Source organism: Scardinius erythrophthalmus (genome assembly GCF_964197995.2).
Source record: "Scardinius erythrophthalmus genome assembly, chromosome: 2".
Taxonomy (NCBI): domain Eukaryota; kingdom Metazoa; phylum Chordata; class Actinopteri; order Cypriniformes; family Leuciscidae; genus Scardinius; species Scardinius erythrophthalmus.
This window is the reverse complement of record NC_138222.1, coordinates 33128289-33143484: the sequence shown is the minus strand read 5'-3', so window position 1 is coordinate 33143484 and position 15196 is coordinate 33128289. Positions and strand designations below refer to the sequence as shown.

The window sequence follows — 15196 nt, the reverse complement described above, 5'->3', positions numbered from 1 at the left end:
GGTGGTTCTTCAACTACGGGCACTTTTGGCCTTGTGAACTTGATGTAAAAAAAAGTGTTCAAATCAAAATTGTCACAGTCTAACAGTTAAATATAACTAGTCTAGTTTAATGATCCATAAGAGAACGCACTTACATTATAAGACAAATTGGTGTTTTTTGACATATTTTCCGATCCGCACTGAACAAATGTCATTTCCATCACATGCAAATATTTGATTATTATTTAAAATTCTTATGATATACATAATTTCTCAACAGTGTAAAACCACTTCCACACATAGTTTGACCAATTTATACCTATATTGCAATTACCATAGATTTGTGGATTAAATAAATAAATTGTCATGAGGCCCAAACACAAAGCTTACATCCACCACAACCTGAAATATAATATTGCATTGGTTAGATACATTTCAGAAAAATAACTACTTGTGTTATTACATTAAGTGGAACCTTATCCCATAAAATATGCAGAATTTTTTAATGAGTGATTAGAATTTTGTACATATTTTTAAAAATGTTATGAGGTGGTGGAAATGACTGGGTGTTGTGGAAATGACAATGAATGGACGTCCATGTAGAAAAACAGAAAACATTTAGTTGAAACCCTTTTAACAAATCATTAGTCATTAGTCTGTTTGGTTCCATAACCAGATGAACAGTTACAGTCTTACTGTAAACAACTTTAACCACAAATAGTGAGACCTTTATCCAGTTGACCTCCGCAGCATCTTAAAAATAGATGAAAAGGCATTTAAACAAATATATATTTGAATAAATACATTAGTGTTGTACATTTCAATAAATAAAATATTCATATGTAGCCACTCAATCTAAGAATTCCACCTTGTAAGCATAAATGTCATTTCCACCACACCTTTGTCATTTCCACCCAAGAATAATGTGGTGGAAATGTGGTGGAAATGACCGTGGTGGAAATGATAATCCTACAGTATTTTGTAAAAAAATCCAAGCTAGTATTACATATTAGCTATGAATTGGTAGTTAGCATTGCATGCATGCAAAATACATCTATTTGTGTTAAAAAATCAATTTATTTACAAACTCATTTATTGTTACGCCATGTTTGGAAATGACATACAATAAAAATATTTTCATTTTAAGCAACATTTACCTTGAGTTTTCTTATCCAAGTTGCTGAAGAAATTTAAAATCTCCTCCATGTCAGACATGTGCTGTGATGTCATTGTTCATCTCCATTGAAACTACCCAAACAATCTTTCAAAAAAACTTTTTAAAGGGACATTACAGCGTTGTGGTGGAAATGACGGCAATACTGTGGGACAACTACATTTTGTATATAAAATCACATTAATAGTTGTCTGACCTTAAATACCTCAATTATGTTTTGATTCTTTTACTGAAACTTTATTCAGTCATAATAATAAAAAAAAGATAAATAACTTTTTTACACTTCTTTTTCATTATTGAAGATCAAAAGTCTGGGTGTGGGACAAGCACAAAACAGCAATATTTGCATGTATAATGATGTTTAAAAAGGTGAAAAAATCATCATAGACTACCGGTAAAAAGTTCCTAAAGTACTTTCATTGTAAATTTAACTATGAAAGTGTTAATTTTTCAAAATTAAATGTTTTTTATAAAATATGATCAAAGGACATGAAAGTGCCCGTAGTCTAAGAATTGCCCAGCTACAGTTCTGATCAAAGCATGAATGAGAGAAGCAGAATAAAGAAATAAGTCGAGTCGAATTACTTTACTATATGTAGGGCTGGACGATATGGCCAAAGTTTATATAACGATACAATTCCGATATCGATATGACAAATATAAAAGCCTCAGAAAAAGTGCCAAGAATGCCCACAATGGATGTCTGTACCTACAAACTTCTGAAAAATGAATTTGCCAAGTCTATGAAACCTCCTCCTATAAAACTATATCATATTTTATAAAATAAAAAAGGTACAAATAAATTAATGTTCACCTTTTATTTGTATTTAGCCTTCATCCAAACAAGAAATGTGAAATCACTGTCAACTAAACAAGACTCTCAACTTATTAATATTAATATCTTGAAACTTTAAACTATAAACTAGGCTGATTATATTATTCTTATAGATCGAAACAAAAGTGCTCAGAGTTGCTGCAGAAAACACAAAAAGAGTGATCAACAACAAAAACACAAGTTGCTGGGGCAAGGACATTGTTGAGTGTTTATGAAACCCTGAATTCATTCCAATTGATCAATCTGAATGTGGTGTTTACATGAACGCTAAACAAGTGATCGGGTTGGTGTGCCCGCTTCAAATCGGAATATATATTTTTGACATGCGCTCACTGCACAAAAGAGTTTCCCGATGTTTGCGCATAATAACCATTCCCCTACATTTGTTCTTTATTTGTTTTAAACAGCAGACTTAATATTTATCCGTTTCTGGTCATAATTTGGAGACAGTGAGCATGAACCGTTGTGCCGTGCTGCGGTAAAAATGCCCCTCCCCACGCCCAAAACCACACGTCTGTGGATGAGAATCGGAAACTAGGACTGGTGGGACGTTGTCCTGCTCCACTTCACAGACGCGGAATGAAAGAAGAATTTCAAACTCATTTATATGACACTATTCAACAGGAAGAACAACTCGTTTCGTGCGTCATTACGCTATTCTACGTCATTGCACATGCGCATTCCTTTCAGTTTCGGTTGTCAATATGATCAAGTGTTTACATGTTCTCTCGATCATGTATCTGATCGATTAAGGTGTTTACATGAAGGCTTTGCAGTCTGATTAAGCCGTCAATACGATTACTAATGGATTATTTGGGTTACATGTAAAGTGCCAGTGACAAATGCTGTATAATGTATATTGAAATATCGGAAATGTGTTTAAAAATCATATCATCGTTATTGAAAAAAATTATATCGCGATTTATATTGATATTGAATTATTGTCCAGCCCTAAGTATATGTATATGTAAGGTATGTAACAACAAGTATGTAACAACTGACATAACATCAAGAAGTGTATGATGCAATTCATAAGCAACTGATATTATACTCTCTAGGCAGTGCTTTAGCACTTCAATACACACATTCCCGACTGTTACCATGGAGAGCCATTCAAATACAGACAGCTGTCAGGTCAACAATCACGCGAGTGGGCATCAAAGAAAAGATGGTTTGCTCTTGGGTGAGAGGAGCATACAGAAGGTGAATGGGCGAATGGCAAAAGAAGAAAAGGACTGCGCGGATGGGAACAGGTCTTTCTGGCATAAAATGAAAGACATTGTTTTACATGACAGTTGAAGGAAGTACAGCTTGTTTGCTCTTCGTGGGAGTGGTGGGATTTGTATGGAGGGTGGTCTCTAGTTTAGCTCCCCCCGTCCTGTACACCGCACTGTCCTGGTCGCTCAGCAGGGGCCGGACTCCTCCATTACAAGTCGGTTCGGGTTTACGACCCAAGGCTAACTGTCATGTTAATGAACGCCTTGCTGGCCTTCACGAGCCCTGTGTCCTTGTGGAAGTGACAAGCAGTGTACAACCCTTTACCGTTCTCACTGAAAAGGCCATTACTTCCCTTCTCCTCTAACAGTTGTAGTGCTAATGTTCAACAGCCTAATTAGAAAGGGAAGCGGCTGCTTTTCTAAAAAGACTGTCCACCCATGGGCCACCCACAATGTCAGGCAGCTGGAAATTATTTCTGCCTTCACTGTAACCTACAAAACCCAGCAAACAGGGGTCAACAGGATGCGGACACCCCTGCATTAAATTACAACAATTAAAACCTTAGGCTGGACGAGTCCCTGAGGCCCCAAACTATTTACTGGAGAGCTTGTCCGTGACAGAAAGAGGTCTAAAAAGAGCTTTCCTGACACAACAGAATTTACAGAGGTGTGAAATTAAGTGCAATTTGGCATTACAGTGATTCAGCCAAACCTAATATGCCTTAATGCGTTTTCCTATTGCGAGAGTGAAGAATGATTCAGAAAGGATATAAGCAATAGAAAAGCTGTTGCATCAAAGACAAACAGCCCCACAAATGGAATGGCAATGTCTGCGCTACAGAGGTAGCACTGCAACGCTGACAGATTCCTGAGGGTGCTGCTGGCTCCAGGAGTGTGAATGAGTTTACTGATGCAAACACACATTGACAGGCCTTAAACAAAAATGGGCCACTAGATGGAGGGACAAACTCCCTTTCTGGTGAATTCGGTTTTCATGTTTTTTATTCATTTTATATATATATATTATAATATTATTCTAATTTCTAATTTAATTTATTTTATTGGTTATTTTTACAGAAAACATTCAAATACTCCACATAACTGGCAATAAAATTTTATCAAATATATTAAGGTGAGTGAGTATGTATTGATTGAATAATATCTGAAAAATCTCATTTATTTTACAGGTTTAAAATTATCAGAGAGAAAATGTCTAAAAATGAATTTATAAAGTTAAACAAAGAGAACCATACCCTACTAGTCAAATTTTTCATTGGAAATGTATTATTATATTCATCAATTACTAACTTTTTTTTTTACTTTTAGCTGGAGCCACATTTAAAACTGAAAGGTGAAGTAGAAAAAGTTGAAATTCGTCTGCAGATTTACATATAAGCAGGATACATTTTCTTGCATACTAAGAACTAATGGTCCTTACAGTTTATTTTTATCTGAACTTAGATCATGCACTTAATTTATGCACTTAATTTATTAAGTATATCTGTATATGTTATCATGTAGAAAAAAAGTATTTTCTTTTTTTTTACTATTGATTTAGTAACATGTAAATGTTTCAGAAAAATTATGAAGCTTAAGATGAAAAAATACAATTTAAATAATTTTATTTGATATTTGTACGGGCTGTTGTTGGCATGATTTCCATATCTTCTTCATTTTCTCAATGTGTCTATAACCCTTGAGCACTTGTGAAAACTTTGTGCTTTGAGGCTGGTTGAGGTTAGACGCTGGTCAGTTTGAAGCGTCTGCCTCCTGGTCTTGATCTCGCCGGCAAGGCTGAAGGCTGAAGACTGAATCCGCCATTGTGGCTGCCTGATAAAGAGATTAGGGCACTGTGAAAGGAGGCGGGACAGCATCGCCGTGCATCTGAGATGCTTAGCTGAAAGGCCCATTGTAGGTCCAGTACACATCCTGCCTTCCCAGAGTACTTGACAACCAAAACAGCCAACAACAGAATTCCTGTGTCAAACAAAACGCTCCTTGTCTACCCAAAGGTTTATCTGCCTCATTTACAAATGTATGCCTTTGTGACCAAACCGCTTCCCCTTAACCCAGCCACTAGAAGCAGAACTAAATAAATTATTCACTCATTCCATGCTATTTTTGTTGATCTCAAGGTTAAAAACGAAAACGACACAAATAACGTTTCGAGAGATGGGCTGACTGAATGCCCCTCTCTTATTAAAACGTCAATAGGAAGGAAAAGCAGGATCCGAGAACATGTGCTGGGACTGTCCCACTACTCTTTTGAGCATTTATTCTTTTTTTGACAAAAAAAAAATTTGATTAGCATATCAAGTCAAAAGAGTTTTGGAACACCAGATGTTCTAACCCAATTGAGTTCATACACATTTTCTTTCTTTCTTTCTTACTTACTTTCTTTCTTTCTTTCTTTCTTTCTTTCTTTCTTTCTTTCTTTCTTTCTTTCTTTCTTTCTTTCTTTCTTTCATTAAAAAAAAAATCATCCTTGCTAATTTAGTTGCAATTTCCCTCTGAGGAAATGAGCTCTTCAGATAGTTAAATTTAGATAAATACATGTAATCAATCATGCATCTTGTCCTATTATAATTTTCTGAAGGAAGAAAAAAGCTAAGAGGTATAATAGAGAAACTAATATCATTTACATATCTTTTCAAGTCTTCAGATCCTGGCAGAGAAAGGGCCACATCACAGCCTGGATCTGGGGCCCTGCGATTGGCTAAAGTAAACAGAATTACTGATTACAAACCCCAGGGATTATTTTTGCATCATAATTCATTCGAGACAGATTTCCATCCAAAAGTTAATATGAGACCTTGGAGATCAAGGGTACAAAGCTATGAATGCCAAGGACAGCAGAAGGTTATCAGTGCCGCACTTGTTAAACTCCCAAGCTCAATTTATCCCACTTATTATGTATAAACACAAAAATTGGGAGCCTTTATCCGCATACCTCGCCTGAAATATTGGCCCACCAGGTTATTCAACAAATTCTTTTATCTTCCACATCATCTGTTCCATAAACCTAGTTTTCTCTCACCGTTTGGGAGTTGTTGTTACTCACAGCCTTTTCCACTGTTCTTTTGGTAACTGAGTTGTAATTGGCCTGCTTGTTATTCACTGTTGACAAAGCCCCAGTGCTGCTAGATTTGGACCTCTTGTTTTCTCTGAGTGAAGCAGCCAGACGCTAGTATTGTGGCCAGGTCTTTAGAGAAGGCTGCCCATCAGATGGTCAGTGGAATGGAACATAGCCTGATTCTTCACACACCATTGTGTCAGCTTATAGAGATTAAAGGGATGAATATGTTATCGAGGCCACCAAAATGGCCAGGATCGTACAAAACTGAAACAGTAAGTCCGGGAGGTGATGAGTTGCGTCTTTCTTTCAAAAGAAATGACTGTGTCCTCTGGGGTCCAAAAATAATAATAATAACAAAACAAACAAAAAACTCTGTTCAAAAAGAAACATCCTGCGTGGCCATCCATAACCACACGAGTCAAATTCATTTTGTTTTGGAGGATTTTCTCCATGTCTTTCATCAGATAAGAAAAAAAAAGGGGAAGATGAGTGACAGAAAAAAAGGGCTGATGAGGTGGTAATATAACATGGAAAAAGCTCAGGCTTTGGCTGAGTGGAGGCCAGGGCTCTGAGATGAATTCTGACGAAGGTTGGCGGAGATAGAGGGAGCAAAAGAGTGGGCAGTGATGAAGAGAAATACGAGATGACTGACTGAGATAGACGGGGGAAAGTTCAGACTGTTTTCTCACAGCCCGTCTGACATTTACAGGGCCAGTTTGGAGGAAAGAAGCTGGAGGAAGCTCTTGACCTCCACTTCATTACAAGCCCAAAAGACCCTCCACCACATTAAATATTGAGAACAGGTGAGGCAGCTGCTCTGAGGAAATACAACAGAGTAAAAGGACAGCAAGCAATGAGAGAAGCACTGAACTGTGAGAACAGCAATGCTCTCTCTCTCTCTCTCTCTCTCTCTCTCTCTCTCTCTCTCTCTCTCTCTCTCTCTCTCTCTCTCTCTCTCTCTCTCTCTCTCTCTCTCTCTCTCTCTCTCTCTCTCTCTACAGCAGCAAACTCAAAATCCAATTTCATGCCTCATGTCTTAAAGTGAGCTAATTTTAAGAGATTTCCTTTTACTATTTTGTTTCTGCATTTCAACAATCTGCAGCAATATTCATTACCATTAAGTAGGAAACAATAAGCCACTTGAACGTTGCTACAAAAACCCATGTGATGGTGTGGCGCTTGCAAACCTTAAGAGACAACTAGCTACGGAGACAAATGCCAGACATTAGCCGCTGTCATCATGACTGCCATTCTCTGTCTTTTCTTTTTTGTTCTGGTAATTTCTAGGCTGGTGAGGCAACAAATAAACATTTAAAGACAGAAAAACACTGTGATTTACGCGCCCCACGCATTTAGAGACCCTCCAAAACACGTTATGCGAAATTACAACGATCGGGTTGTGTGCATTCATCCCTATTGTTTCATTACATTCGAAGACTTAAATAGACAAAAGAACAATGAGTATCTCAGGGAAAAGTTTAATTGCACAAAATCATACATTGCCTATAGCACAGTGATAGATAGGACAGAGTTAGAGTAAGTATTAGTGTATTATGCATATGCATCACCATATGCCACCCGATAATGAACCTGGAGCACTTAACGCTCTGATTGCAGGCTATGGTTGAACTATAAATTAAAAGATGTTAGTTCACTTTCAGAAGGAACACGAGGGGGATATTTGTGATCCATTTGTGCCGGTGTGCTCTTTCTGATTGGTCTGTGAGAAATGCAGCCCATGTTCATTGTCTTCAGTGTCTTGAATATTAGTGTGAATGTGCATTGTGGCAACACTGGGCTTAAACATGGGAAACCAGACAATTAGCTTTATTGCAGATGCAAAGAAGGAGTAATGGAGCATGTCATTGCAGATCAGTTCATCCTCCCACCCCTTTCCCATTCCAAAAGGAAGAGTTGTAAACCTGTGCAAACCCTTAGCAACATTAACCAGATGGCTGGTATCTGGACTCACAAATAAGCTACTTGTTTACTTCCAGGGTTTCTTGGAAGGACAGGAAGAACTAATACATAAAAAATCATATTAATGCAACCACATGTTTTCACATTTATGTGTAGTACGTTATGTGAGGAATAAAAAATAAATAAATCCTGTGCTTACTTTTTCTAACCCATCACGTGTGCTTTATTATTGGTATTACGACTTGAATTCAAACTGAGAGGAAAAAAAGAGGGAGGGGGTGTTAAAGCACTTCTGTCTTAGGATGCATTACTGAAGAAAAGGTTACACGTCTCATGTCTAATTGCGTTGTGTGGAAATGGGTTCAGGATAATGTTATCTGCTGTTTTGCGGCCAAGCAAGTCTGAGAGAAGAATCAGGCCTATAACTGGCCATATACCCAAGTCACATCACTTATGACCAGTGCTTTCTTTCTAAAGGTCATCTCTTTGAGAACGCAGCATGATTTGGTATTTTGGTTTAATTTCAGCAAAATTTATATTTCAAGAAGTTTTTTAATGACTAGGTCTATAGGATAAAATATCATTGGCAAAAATTACCATGTTTAAATACTAGTCAACAGATTTAATTTCACAGATATGAAAAAATATGTGCAATTAAAGCAAACACAAAACACGTCAAACCACACAGATAATGGCAATCCTAAATGTACTAGCTTACCATTAACAATTCCATGTGTGAGGTAATACCACAAATACAATCAGTGCTTGAAAGTCCCTCAACAAAATAAAATATATAAAAAGTATTTGTAATAAATTAATGACTGCATTCTATTTTTCTGCATTTCAAAAGAAATGCAAGCATGAGAACACCAATGGAATTTAATAATATGTAAATATGTGCTGTACATTCTCTACGTATTTTTATCCATAAAAGAATAAAGGATGCAACTGTCAAAGAAGGTTGAGTTACATCATGGTCTTCAAAGGCAAAGGTTAAAAAAAAAAAACAGTATTATGATAGATCAAAGAATGGTCTTGACATCAGATTTCCAAACTGCTTTGACAAAATCTACTTGGCTTGTCACACCTCCAGGTTATCTAGAGTAAATGAAGAATATTAACAGTGAAGTCTAGTAAAACCAGCAAGCCATACCGTTGGCAGCAAATTCACAATGCATTCTTGATGTAGTCATTCATAATCCAATGCCTTTTCAGAGCAGCACTATAAAGTGGCTTCAGATTGCCAACATTTAGATAACATATCACACCAAATCTCATAAAACAAAAAACACCCAACTGCACCTGACACAATGTGGTTGCTCATCTCACACTGTTCATGTCAATTCTTCAATCCTCACAAATATCTGTATCACTAAGATCCTCTCAGGTGTTGTTCATTAGGCATTTTTTCCACAATCTCAACATCTCCCCACTGCATCAGTCGTGAGATCATGAATGGCGATTTATGTTTGTCATTGCACCGCCTTGTAAAGTAAGGCATTAAAAGAATAAAAGAAAGAAAAGAAAAGCACTCCTGCTCTAAAAGTTAGCATATAAAAGGGTGTATGATTTTCTGCTTTGCTAATTGCTCCTCATAAGGGTGAATGGATGTTTTGCTGCACCCACGCAGTGATTAGTGCAACCACGTTCAGCATGAAGGCTGCTTTGTATAAATGAAGCTATAATTCTCCACTGTGTCAAATACTCTATTAATAACTATTTGATGGGGAATACAAAATAAAAAAAAAATGTCCGCATCCAATTTATTCTCCTGTTGCCATATTTCAACCACTGCATTTCATAGTGGTAATTGTAGACTCTCTTCATGACTTTGTAAAAAACATTTCACAGTTGAAGATGAATATACTGTATATACTGTATATGTATATATATATATATATATATATATATATATATATATATATATATATATATATATATATATATATTAAATTAAGTAATTTTAGGCATGCTTGGCGTCTGCATGAGGGATGCCAAGAAATCCCCCCCCCCCCAAAAAAAACTTTATACAATAGAAAGTGTGGAGTTATCATACAGTACCAAGCCACCAGTCAGAAAAATTTATTTATGTGTTCCAAGGTCACTAACAGATGGCATGAGATTCCAGCACTGGAGACAGTTGGCACGAACAACTTGGTCCTGTCCAAGTGCTGGTATAATCATCATTATTCTGCGCGTGAGTAGAAACCACCACAATGAGACCAAACTGCCGTGGAGGCTGCCAGCAGAATCGGACAGACTTTCTTCATGCATGAACATGACCGAATTTATAGGTGTGGAGATTAATTTACTTTTTTTTTTCACCAAAGCCCAATTGATGTGCAAAAGCGCTGTTTGTCTAATCGTAACTTCGCCTTTGCTTTTCAAAAGATCTGCTTTAATGAAACCTATAATTAAATGCTCCCTCACAGAATATGAACTGATCAGATGAGCTCTGAAAATCAGTTCTAGCTCAGGTATTCTTTTCTATAATTGAAAATTAAACTCAGTAAAAAAGGTCTCCCGGCCTTGTTTGGATGTGACTGGTGGTGGAAAAAAAGGGCTCTTTGAGAAGCTTCACAAGTCACCATAACAAATGCCTTTATTTGTTGAAAATGACTGAGTCTCTTCCTCTATCGACCCGCAGTGATGTGGGACTGGAGCAGCGCAGCACCCAGCACAATGCAAGAGCAAGATACCGGGGCTTCATTTTTTCTCCCTGCACACAACTCCAAGGTGGTAATGTGACACCAAAGGTAACAGAAGCCACTGACTAGAAAGATGTTAATCCTGACAAAGTGCCACAGCATTAGCCAGAGCCTCTGCTAGATTGAATTCTGCATCCCTGGGGAGCATGAGCAACACAGACGGTGGCGCTCAATCTTTTTGAGTGGCCCTCCGAGACAAAACTGTGGTAAGCAAACTGGGCCAGGACTGAAAAGAACAACAGCACCCTCTATTGAATGCATGTGAGCATGCATGGTGTTCTTCAATCATCATCATCATCATCATCATCATCATTATTATTATTAAATTATTGTTGCTGATGTTGTTAAAAATAATAATAATACCCACACATTTATCTCTAAGTATTGGATTGCTGATAATAGGAAGATTGGACTTAGTCTTTGTTTAATATTTGTATACTTTCCATATCTCTTGTTAGGCCTATGTAACTGCCACAAAGTCACAGACATCTTGTAATCGTATACCTATCACATTGCATTGAGTCTGACAACACATTTATATATATATATATATATATATATATATATATATATATATATATATATATATATATATATATATATATATATATATAAATGTACAAATGTAAAATCCTTAGCACTCCGATCCAAACACACATACGCACTAATTCGCTTCACTGAATCACTCACTATCTAGACAAGTTCTGCGTGTCCTACAGAGCAATACAGAGCTGATATTGTTCATAACGGGTTTGTGTAATGATTCATGGTGTGATTCTCACAACGGGGGGTATATGACTGTTTTTATGCCCGGGGTTGTACTCAGGGCCGGATCTAGACATTTGGAGGCCCTAGGCAAAATTCATGTTGGAGGCCCCCCACCCCCAATAAAACACACTTGAAACAAATATGATTCCTAACCTTTTTATTTATACAACATTTAATTTTAAATTTAGTATATTTTTACTTACACAGTACATAAGTTTGGACAAATTACTATTTGTAATGTTTTTGAAAGAAGTCTCTTATGCTCATCAAGCCTGGATTTATTTGATCAAAAATACAGAAAAATAATATAGTGAAATATTATTACAATTTAAAATAATGGTTTTCTATTTTACTAGGCTATACTTTAAAATATATTTCTGTGATGCAAAGCTGAATTTAGTGTCACGTGATCCTTCAGAAAACTTTATAATATTCTGATTTATTATCAAATGTTAGAAATGGTGCTTAATATTTATTTTATAACATGTGATACTTTTTTTCATGATTCTTTGATTATTAAAAAGTTGTTTTAAAAAAGTCTTCAATATCACTTTTATAAATTTAACACATCCTTGCTGAATATTCCTGTTTTTTTTCTGTATTTTTGATCAAATAAATGCAGGCTTGTAGCATAATAATAAACTTCTTTCAAAAACATTAAAAATAGTAATGGGTCCAGACTTTTTACTGGTAGCCTATCAAACTTTATCTAAGCTAATCTCTTTTTTTGTTTAATGAAGATGTTATTGTTATTGTTGTTATTTTGCTGTTTTATTCAGTTTATTCACAGTTCCAGAATACCACTTCAGTAGATGAACATGAACGTGCTTTTATCATTTTTCTGCGTTATGGGCAGGATTTTTCCCTCCCATTTAATCAATATTGACTGCAGATATTGTCATATTATTAATATCAGTAATATGTTATTATGTATTGCATTGCTACCTTAAATATGCTATACACAAATCAAGTGGAAGAGAAAGACACGATCGCTACTGAGCAGGAAAAAAAATCTAAACTAATATTCCTATAGGCTTTGATGTCAGGGTATTATCTAATCATCAGCATCAGAATATAGAAGATAGACCCATATGAGATCTTTTATTTGAAACATTTAAAAATGTTGCAGTGTGTTGGTTTTTTAACTTTGAATACAAACGTCTTGTCTTTTACTTTTGTAGCTTTTTTACTAGTCAGCTCTGGACGCGATGTTATTCATTGATTGTACGCGCAAATTCAAAGCGTCGCGTCTGGGCACGTTAATGACGCTCGCGCTCTTTTAAACTCATAAAGCGGTGAATGGTTTTTCCAGAAATGACGCTGATCTACAGTATCCCACAAGTTTATATTTAAAATACATTGCAATCACACCAAAATCGATGACCTGCATTACGAGCTGTGCTTCTTTGCGTGCCTATTTCTGCTTTTGCTTCGCACTCAGCACCTGATGGATGCGTTCGTTGACCGCCTCTGATCGCCTCTGACGTCCCCTCGGACTAAACTGGCTGGCGCCTCTACAGTCATGGGCTGGCGTTAATGTGACGTAATGTAACAGTCTATGGTTAAGATAAACATCGTCACTATTTTTAGTTGATTAATAGGCTACATTTTGAAATAAATTGTAGATAGGACATTTAATTTTTTTTTTTTTTTTTTTTTTTTTTGTCCCTCTGTCTGGGCCCCATCCCGCCAATCGGGCCCTAGGCACGTGCCTAGTTTGCCTTTGCGTTAATCCGGCTCTGGTTGTACTCTCTCACCACCCTCACGACTCCTCCATTCCCCACCGTGAATGCTGAGGCGTTGTGGATTCACTCCAGCGACAGGCGACGCGCATTCCTTTCTACAAACCAAAAGCTCGTGACGGGGGAAAGCCTCATCACTTGTAGGCTAAAACCTAAATAAAATAAAATATTCTTGAATAAATAAATTAATAAACAAACAGCGAACACCATGCCTGCACTGTGCACTAGATGGAATCGGTATTCTGGATATTAGGCTATATTAGAGCTGCATGGAAAGTTGTTCACAGCACTCTCGATGATCGACAGTCACAAATATCTTGCCAAAGTCACGAAAATAAATCAAATAGCCTATACTAAGGTAATGACGACGTCGTATAACCACATACAATAGAACTGGATTTTTTTTTTCTGCACTAGCTATAGCCTATAGAATAAAACGTGATTTTATGATCATCTTTTTCTTTTTTTTTTTTTTTTACTCAGGCTCAGTGGAACGCAATTCATCTCCACCACGTCGTGCTCATTATCGTAAGGAGCTGCTAAAAACTAAAAGTTGAGCTTATCGCTGAGCTCCATGGACCAACTGTCTACGAAAGCAAAACGCTCCTCTGTCATCAGAAGCGCTCACATTTGCAACTGACTAAAGTGTGCATGGTTTACAATAGTGCAGTCACTGCAAAAGAGCTGTCTACTGAGGGATGGAGAAAAGCTTAGGTGAGAACGGCTGACCCGTCCTCTCCATTCCTCTGAAGCCAGCTCTTGCAGTCCAGCGTTGATGTGATGCGCATTTCAGTCGTAAACACACCATCATCACTTCCTACCTTTGAACACTTTCAGACACGACACCGGTTGTCCAGTGGTGGTCCCAACAGCGGCTAAACGCTGCCACTTCTTCTCTTTGACCAACAATCAACATCCAACAAGAGCAGTCTGTGTAGGCTATTAGCACTCCAGACGCAGGGTCCTCCTTGGAAAAGTCCTCTCCCAGAATTGAAGGAAAACGTAAAAGCCCGGTTGATTTCTTTATTTTCTTTCCCCTTCTTCAAGTATCGAAGGCAACTGTTAAATGAAGACTGGTGAAATAAAACTGAGGTATGTCCACGATCAGTCAGGTGCAACTGTTCTGCGCGCACGTTCGCTCTGCTCCTCCAACAGCCGGAATGATGATGACCGGTGCGATGTAACGAAAGTAGGATGTGTGTGTCTTACTGCCGGTGACTGTGTCGAGTCAACCCTCCTTCTCTCCCTGCGTTTCCAGATGGAAGCAGTTTCTCATCTGTCCTGTCGCGCGGTCCCATCCGAAGCGAGCGGCCAACGCAACTGTTAAACCGGCCTCTAAAATCCTCCTCCAATCAAAACAGGCGGAGGAAAGCTGAGCCCCCACTGGGGATTGAAAAACCTCCTCGTCTCAATCAAAAAATAAATAAAATTAAATAAAATTAAATTAAATAATAAAAAAGTGACACAATTCTCATTGAGAAATACAGCTGATAAAACGAATTAAGATCGTTTGGAAATACATAACAGCTATCTCTTTTAAGCTCGCACTATCTCTAACCCTCTTTTGTTTTATTTAGTTGACAAGACAGCCATATGGAAAACCAGGGACTACTGCACATATTTTGTTTTGTTTCTGTAATTTTACTTTTTTTATCTATCTCTTTGATATAATATTTTCATATGTCTGATATTGTCAATAACTTTACATTTTTAGTAACAAGATAGTCACGTTCTCCACTTTAATTAAAATGTAAATAAAACATTTGAATAAAAATAA

The 15196-nt window shown here is 37.1% G+C and overlaps 1 protein-coding gene across 1 annotated transcript in view; it reads right to left on the bottom strand.

The window, feature by feature from the left end:
* cdh11 (cadherin 11, type 2, OB-cadherin (osteoblast)) overlaps positions 1 to 14724 on the bottom strand; it is a 58343-nt gene extending 43619 nt beyond the window's left edge. The window contains exon 1 of the mRNA XM_081358869.1: positions 14241 to 14724. The gene's annotated coding sequence lies outside the window, so the exon portion shown is untranslated. The remainder of the gene's footprint in view (positions 1 to 14240) is intronic.
* Positions 14725 to 15196: the final 472 nt, after the last annotated feature.